Here is an 8,219-nt window from a genome sequence, read left to right as displayed (position 1 = left end):
TTAAACCAGGCTACTCCTTGGAGGCAAGGATTCTGGGGCTTCGTCTGGCATACTTTGGGCATGTTGCAAGGAGGGACAGGTCCTTGGAGAGGCACATCATGGTTGGGAGGGTTGAGGGGCGGCGCAAAAGGGGAAGACTCTCTTTGAGATGGATTGATTCAGTGACTGGGGTAATCGGGATGGGGGTGTCAGTGGCAGTGCGATTGGCATAGGATAGAGCGGGGTTTAGGCCTGTTGTACATAAGGTCGCTATGAGTTGCAAACAACTCGACAGCACGTAACAACAACAGTATCGGTACTTCTGCTTTTTTTCTGGTTGCCGTTTGCTTGGTATGTTTTTCCCCATCCTTTTATTTTTAGTCTGTCTTTATCTTCCTTTTTCAAGTGTGACTCTTTTAGACATCTATCGATGGGTTTTGTTTTTTATCCAGTCTGATACTCTTTTTCTCTTCAGTGGTGGATTGAAGCCATTCCCGTTCAGTGTGATTATGGAGAGGCAAGGTTTTATTGCTATCATTGTGTTGAGTTCTTTTGGTGTTGTTGCTAGTTACTTTGGTCCATGCTGCTTTCTCTGTAAGAAGGACATCTCTGAGTCCTGCAATGCTGGTCTTGTTTTTACAAACTCTCGCAGGTTCTGTTTTTCTGGGAATATCTTGACAGCTTCTTCATATTTGATGGATAATTTTGCTTGTACAGAATTCTTGGTTGACAGCTGTGTTCTTTGAGTGTTTGATATATGTCCTTCCATTCTCTTCTTGCTTGCATGGTTTCTTTTGAGAAATTGGCACTTAATCTTATCTGCTCTCCCTTACAGATTACTCTTTTTTTTTTTGGTCCCTTGCTGCTTTCAGGATTCTCCCCTTATCTTTGGTTCTGGCAAATTTAACTATGATATGCCTTGTGTTTTTCATTTGGGATCTATTCTGTATGGTGTTCAATGAGCTTCTTGAATATATATTCTCTCATTCTTCATTATGCCTGGGAAGTTTTCCTTTAGTAATTATTCCAGAACTTTTTTGGTGCCTTTACTTGCTTCTTTGTTTTCTGGGATTACAATCATGTGCATATTATTTCTCTTGATGGTGTCCCACATTATTCTTAGGTTTTCTTCTTTTTCCCTTCTTTTTTGAGTTTGCTTTTTGCTCTATGAGATCAGTGGTGACAATTCTATTTCACTGGTTCTGTGTTCCATCTCTTCAGTTCTGCTCATGTGTCCCTCCATCATGTTGACAGCATCTGAAACATTGGCCCTCATATTTTGGATCATGTTTTCTTGTTTTTTTTCCAGTGCTGCTATGCCTCATTTGTTTTCTCTACATTGTTCTGGATTGGTTTGTTGTTGTTGTTTTTTTTTTTTAGCTCTTCCTGGTTTTTGCTTTTAGTATCCTATAATTCTTCAAGTCTATCTTTCATCGATTGAAAATATCCAGTCATTGTCCTCTTAAAGTCTGCATCAGAAAGTTCCATCAGACTTTCTGGCTTCAGGAAATGCATTGATGCTGTGTCACCCTTAGCGCATCACATCTTGTTTTGCACTTGTGTAGTGTTTGGAATAGCTTTCTTTTTTCAAGACATTGATATGTTCTTGATCTGAAGACAACGTTCTAGAGATCAGTTGGGCAGCTACCCCACTTGTGGTTTTTCTCTGAGCTTCTGTCTCCAGGGAAATGTCAGTTCAGAGCCTGTGAGAGCAGCCTCTTGTAGGTAAGACAGGCCAAGGTGCTCTGGATTAAAGGCAAGTTCACTGACCAGACCTGTAGGCACACGTACGGAGTCAAATGGGGTGGGACATGCAAATGGGTGTGGTGACCACAAGGGCAGGTCAACCAGTAGGGGGACCTCACTCAGACCTCTGCTGTCTGGGTGTTCTCGCGATTGTGGTCCCTATTCAAATTCTACCTGTCCATCTCCTACCCATTGGTTTTCACTCAGAGGTCCCTGCACTTATGCATGTGCCCTCGCACAGCAGCCCTTTCCCAAGCAGGGTCGGGGGTCCAAGAAAATCCAAGAAGTCAAAGTCAAATTTCCACTGACCCACTCACCTCTGGCTGGTCTCCAGTGTCCACAAAAGTACAGACAAATTACCACTGGCCCGCTCGTTCCTGGGCAGTCAGCGTGGCCCTAGAGAGCTCAACCAAATTCCCACCAATGGGCTCACCCTTGGGTACTCTCCCAGGCAATCGGTGGTGCCCAAGAAAACCCAATCAGGATCCTATCGGCCTTTCTCCTGCCAGATCAGTCCCACAGCAGCTTGATTGGTGGCTTCGGGTGATGGCTGTATCTGCAGCGTGGCTTTGTATCCCTGTAGCTCCGAAATTAATTGCTACAACAAAAGTTCTGATTCAATATCCTACTGTCCATGCCTGTTGGTTGGTTTCTGTGCTGTGTGAATGACTCTCTAGTGGCCGGGGATGCTGCTGGGTGTGTAGTGCTGTGGCACAGCCGCCAGGGTGTGCATGGTGCAGGGGTGCAGGACTGTGGTGGGGGTGGGGCATGGTGATGCAGTGCTGTGGGGGGGCTGGAGGGCAGGGGGGAAGGCGGGGCTTGGGCGCCTCTTGGAGTTTGGGGATGCCAGTCCATTCACAGATGTTAAGTTGCCAAGTCATCAGTCCTCGGCACAGCAGAATGCTCTCTGGAGTGTGTCTCCTGCATCTCTGGAGTGTGCCACCCGGCTCGCTGGAGTGTGCCATGGGCCAACCATTTATTTCTTAATGAATCTTGTATGTGTACATCACTGCCCCAGAGCAGGGCTGGAAGGCTTTGTCCCAGGGCCTCTGCTCTCCAAGGTCTCACAGTCTCTTAGACTGAACACAGTCTCTTGAACATGAACTCTAACCAAACCAAGTCTTTTTGGAGCTGTCAGATCTTGTGCATGGAATAGCTGGCTATCTATAATTTATTCTGATTTTTGTTTTTGTTTCTCCTTCCAGCTACATTTGGGCTATTTCACACTCATTAGTTTTGTTTAATATAGGTAGAAGAGAATTCAGATAAAAACACAGTACTATTTGTTTGAAGTTTTGGTGAAAGGGAGAACTGAAATTATATTTTTAAATTTTCTAGAAATGTCATCACTGTTGATCTTGTTCTTAACCCATAGGTTTAACTTTTTAAATAAAATGAATTAATATTGTTGTTGTTATGTGCCATCGAGTTGCCTGCAACTAATAGCAACCCTATGTACAGCAGCTCTGAAGCCTGCCATGTCCTGAGCCAGTCTCATTGATTCTGATACACCTACCACCATTGCCCTAGCCACAGTATCAGTCAGTCTCATCTGGGGTCTTCCTCTCTTGTGCTGTCCTTCCACCATTTTGAGCAAGATGTTCTTTTCCAAAGACTGGTCGCTCTTGGCCATGTGCCCAAAGTATGTGAGATGGAGCTTCAGAATCTTAGCCTCCAAGGAGGAACTTGGTTTCACCCTCTCCAAGACAGACATTTTTGTGTTTTTTTTAAGGTCCATGGTATATTCAGGGGAGCTCTGGTGACCTAGTGGCAAGACCCTGCAATACAATCCTGAAGGGATTCAGTTCAAGGCCACCAGCTGCTCCGTGGAAGAAGGCTGGGCAGTCTCCTCCCATGCGATTAACTGCTTCTGAAAACCTGTTGAAGGGTCAGCTATGGGTCAGCTCCAACTCTACAGTAAACAATAACAATAACATGGTATATTCAAGACTCTTCTCCAGCACCACAACTCAAAGGCATTGATTCTTCTTCTGTCATCCTTAGTCATTGTCCACCTTGTGCATTGTCCACAAGTAATTGCAAAGATCATGTCCTGAATCAGGCACACCTTAGTCTCTAGACTGACATTGTTGCTCTTTAGTACTTTGAAAAGATCCTGACAGCAGATTTTCCCAGTGCAGTTCATCTTTTGATTTCCTGACTGCTGGTGCCAAGAGTGTTAATTGTGGAGCTAAGCAAGCTGTAATTGTTAACAACTTTAATTTCTTCTCCATCTATCATGGTGCTGTCCAATTGGCCCAGTTGTGAAAATCTTTGCCTTCTTGATGTTGAGCTTCAATCCACATTGAAGACTACAGTCCTTGACCTGAAGCAAATGCTTCAGGTCTTCCTCAGTTTCAGCAAGCAAGGTTGTGTTATCTGCATAGTGTAGGTTGTTCATGACTCTTCTTCCAATCCTGATGCCACATTTCTCCATATAAAGCCCAGCTTCCCAAATGATTTGATTTGTTCTGCTTACAGATGGAAAAGGTTTGGAGAAAAAGGATGTGTCCCTGAGGCACTCCTTTCCTGATTTTGAACCATGCAATCTTTCCTTGCTCTGTTCTGACAACTGCTTCCTGGTCCAAGTATAGGTTTTGCATAAGCACAATCAAGTTCTGAGATTCCCATTCTTCTCAGGGTTAACTACAGTTTGTTGTGATCCAAAGAGTTAAATGCCTTTGCATAGTCAATGAAACAGAGATAGACATTCCTCTGGTACTCTGCTTTCTGCCAAAGATCCCTCTTACATTGGCGATAATATCACTAGTGCCATGACTTCTTCTAAATCCAGCTTGTATTTGTGGTAGTTCTCTGTCAATGTACTTTTCCAGTCATTTCTGGATACTTTTCAGTAGGATTTTGCTTGCATGTGATATTCATGAAGTTGTTGTTAAGTGCCGTCGAGTTGTAAGCAACTCATAGCGACCCTATGAATGAAAGACCTGGATACTTGTATAGCTTTCATGCTTTCTCCAGGTTCATAGGGTTTCCAGAGGTAAGCTATTTTGGAAGTGGATGCCATTCCTGCTTCCAAGCATGTTTTAACTGGGGAGTTCCAACCCTGTCCACCGTGGGTAACCAGTCTCACATTTGTCACATCAGTGTCACAGTGTTCAGCTTCACAGCAATCATGAGTTACGTCTGTATAGCAAGTGGACAGACCAGGGCTATACGACCTAGAAGAATGTTTCACCAAAAACAATTGAAGACAGGCCTGATTGCCACAGATTAGAGTCACCCACCTTTGGCTTGGTAGTATCACTTTCTGTCCCCTAGGCCAACTGATCTCTCTCTATGCTGTTGTTGTTGTTAATCCCTTAGTCGAACAAAATATGGTTCTTTCAAGGGGAGGAAAAAAGATCTTTTACAGCCTATATGTTAATGAAGTACAATGACATAGAGTATTTAAAGCAAAATGTCCCTATATATTGTACATTAATATTTATAAGGGATTCTTTATTTATGTTTCTCAGAGATTTTTTTCCCCTACTGCCCAAAGAGAGGGGATAAAAGATAAGCAATGTGAACCAATTATCATTTAAACAGTTACAAAATTAATCTTCTAATAGCCCTCCACGGGAGCAGGCTGCTAGGCCTCTGCCTGATTTTCAGGTGGTGCTCAGATCTGAAATTCCAAATGCTCACCCACAAGCATGTCAATCTGGTTCCAAACCTTTAATATTTACCCTAAACCTGTACTAAAGATGCATGAGAAGCATGAAAGTACATCCATGGATATTGTTTAATAATTTCCACAGTCAGTCGGGGTCACCATTTTTTTGGAGTGGGAATAAATATGGATTTCTTCCAATCAGTTTGCCAGGTGATTGTCCTCTGGATTTCTTGGCACAACCTAGTGAGCACATCCAGGGTAGTATCTGTTTGTTGAAATATGTCAATTGGTATTCCATCAATTCCTGGAATTCATGTTATTGTTATGTGCCACCAAGTCCCTTGCAACTCATAGTGACCCTGTGTACAACAGACAAATACCCTGCTCTATCCTGTGCCAATCTTACTGACTCTGACACACCTACCCCCTTTACCCCAGTCAATCAATCCATCTCATCAAGAGTCCTCCTCTCTTGCGCTGTCCTTCACCCTCCCAAGTATGACATCCGTCTCCAAGGACTGGTCCTTCCTTGCAACATGTCTAAAGTATGTCAGACAAAGCTTCAGAATCTTTGCCCCCAAGAAGCAGCCTGGTTTAACCCTATCTAGGATGAACCTGTTTGTTTTCTTAGCAGTCTGTGGTATATTCAATACTCTTCTCCAACACCACAGCTCAAAGGCATCAATTCTCCTTGAATCCTCCCTCGTCATTGTCCAAATCTCTGATGCATAACAAGTAATTGCAAAGACCATGGCCTGTATCAGGCACACCTTAGTGTCCAAATTGACATCATTGCTCTTCAGTACTTTGGAGAGGCCTCTGACAGCAGACTTTCCCAATGCAATTTGTCTTTTAATTTCCTGGTTGTTGGTACCAAGAGTGTTGATTGTGAAGCCAAGAAAACTGAAGTTGTTAACAATCTCAATCTCTTCATCATCTATCATGATGCTGCCAATCATGGGGAGAATCTTTGATTTCTTGATGTTGAGCTTTAATCCATAATGAAGGCTGCAATCCTTGACTTTTTTGCAGCAAGCACTTCAGGTCCTCCTGAGTTTCAGCAAGCAGGGTTGTGTCATCTTCATAATACAGATTGTTGATGAATCTTTCTCTAATCCTGGTGCCACATTTCTCCTCATATAGCCCAGCCTCCTGGATAATCTGTTCTGCATGTAGAACATATAGGTATGGGGATAGGACACAGCCCTGTCATACACCCTTCCCAAATTTGCTTTATTGTTGTTGTTGTCGTGTACCATCTAATCGGATCCGACTGGCACAGGAGAATGCTAGGTTTCCCCTCCTTCTCCAGCAGAGCATCTGGTGGATTCAAACTGTGTGCCTTTGGGATTGCAGTGCGGCTTCTTGCCACTAGGCCACCAGAGCTCCTCATCTTTCCCAATTTTGAACCATGCAGTGTTTTCTTGCTCAGTTCTGGCGACTGCCTCTGGCCCAAGTATAGGTTTCACATAAGCATTATCTAGTGTTCTGGGATTCCCATTCTCAGAGTTAGCCACAGTTTGTTGTGATCCACATAGTCAAATGCCTTTGCATAGTCAGTGAAACACAGATAGATAGATATTCCTCTGCTATCCTCTGCTTTCAGCCAAGTTCCTTCTATTATTAGCTATAATATTCCTAATACCATGACCTCTTCTTAAGGCAGCCTTCACTTCTGGCAGTTCTCTGTTGATGTGCTGTTGCAGTCGTTTTTGGATAATTTTCAGCAGAATCTTGCTTGCATGTGATATTAATGATATTGTTCAATAATTTCCACACTTGGTTGGGTCACCTTTCTTTCAAATGGGAACTAATAGAGATCTCTTCCAGTCAGTTGGTCAAGTGGTTGTCCTCCGGATTTCTTGGCACAATTTAGTGAGCACATCCAGGTCAGCATCTGTTTGTTTAAATATGTCAATTTGCATATGAATCCCTGGGGCCTTGTTTTTTGCTACTTCTTTCAGAGCAGCTTGAACTTCTTCCTTCATCAACACAGGCTCTTCCTCATACATTGTTTCATGACATTCTTCTGTGTTTGCCAATTCCTTCTGGTACAGTGACTGTATACTCTTCCCCTTTTCTTTTTATGCTTCCTAGATAATTTAATATTTTACTTAAAACATCCTTAAATATTGCAACTTGAGGTTTGGATTTGTTCTTCAGTTACTTCAGCTTAAGAAATGCTGAGTGAGTTCAGCCCCTTTGATTTTCTCACTCCAGCTCATTGCACATTTCATTACAATACTTTGTCTTCCTGTGCTGCCCTTTGTAATCTTCTGTTCAACTCCTTAATTTCTTGATTTCTTCCATTTGCTTTGGATTCTTGATGCTCTAGTGCAATTCAGAGTATCTTCTGACATCAATCTTCATCTTCCTCCTTTGTCCTTGTAATGGCCTTTTGCATTCTTCTGGATGATATTCTTTATATCTTCCCACAGATCATCTGGTCTTCAATCATTAGTGTTTAAGACCTCAAACCTGTTCTGAGTTGGTTTTGAAATTCAGGTAGGATAGACTCAAGGTCATATTTTGGTTCTGTGGATTTGATTTAATTTTCCTTAGCTTCAACTTGGACTTGAACATGAGTAGTTGGTGGTCTGTACCACAATCACCACTTGGAGTAGTTTTCACAGCTGATATTGAGCTTCTCCAGTGATTCCACAGATTTAATTGATCTGATTCCTATGCATACCATCAGGAGAAATCATGTGTATAGCCTATGTTTATGTTTCTTATAAAAAAGTATTGTTGTTGTTGTTGTTATGTGCCGTCGAGTCGTTTCCAACTCATAGCGACCCTATGCACAACAGCCCTAAACCCTGCTCTATCCTGCGCCAACCGCACCGCCTCTGACACACCCATCCCGATTACCCCAGTC

This window comes from Elephantulus edwardii, unplaced genomic scaffold (genome assembly GCF_000299155.1).
Source record: "Elephantulus edwardii isolate Elephantulus edwardi_28Jun2011 unplaced genomic scaffold, EleEdw1.0 scaffold00234, whole genome shotgun sequence".
NCBI classification, from domain to species: Eukaryota; Metazoa; Chordata; class Mammalia; order Macroscelidea; family Macroscelididae; genus Elephantulus; species Elephantulus edwardii.
The sequence above is the reverse complement of the archived record's forward strand: the minus strand, read 5'-3'. Positions refer to the sequence as shown.